This window comes from Octopus bimaculoides, chromosome 20, assembly GCF_001194135.2.
Source record: "Octopus bimaculoides isolate UCB-OBI-ISO-001 chromosome 20, ASM119413v2, whole genome shotgun sequence".
In the NCBI taxonomy this organism is placed as follows: domain Eukaryota; kingdom Metazoa; phylum Mollusca; class Cephalopoda; order Octopoda; family Octopodidae; genus Octopus; species Octopus bimaculoides.
In genome coordinates, this window is record NC_069000.1 from 16,471,583 (window position 1) to 16,471,972 (window position 390).

Below are 390 nucleotides of genomic sequence, written 5' to 3' on the forward strand. Positions count from 1 at the left end.
AGTGATTGTGTGTTGTTGAGGTGTCCTTCAGCCATGCCACATTGGCAAAGGAGAAACGGTTGACATTTAAGAATTACACACATTACAAGTACATACAAATACATGCACGCACACACACGCACACACACATACACACTCACACATTCTTATACACACATTCGTCTACACGTATATGGTTTGGTTAATAACAAACGATTACTATTCTTTGTGGCGACGTTAGAAATGTAGTAACGACAGTCATAGCAAAGGTCTGTTTGTCACCATACATATATGTATATAATTGTGTGTGTGTATGCATGTTAATATGTATATAAATACATTCATACATACCTATATACATACATGTATATATGTATGTATGTATATATACGTTTATATATGTATATATAT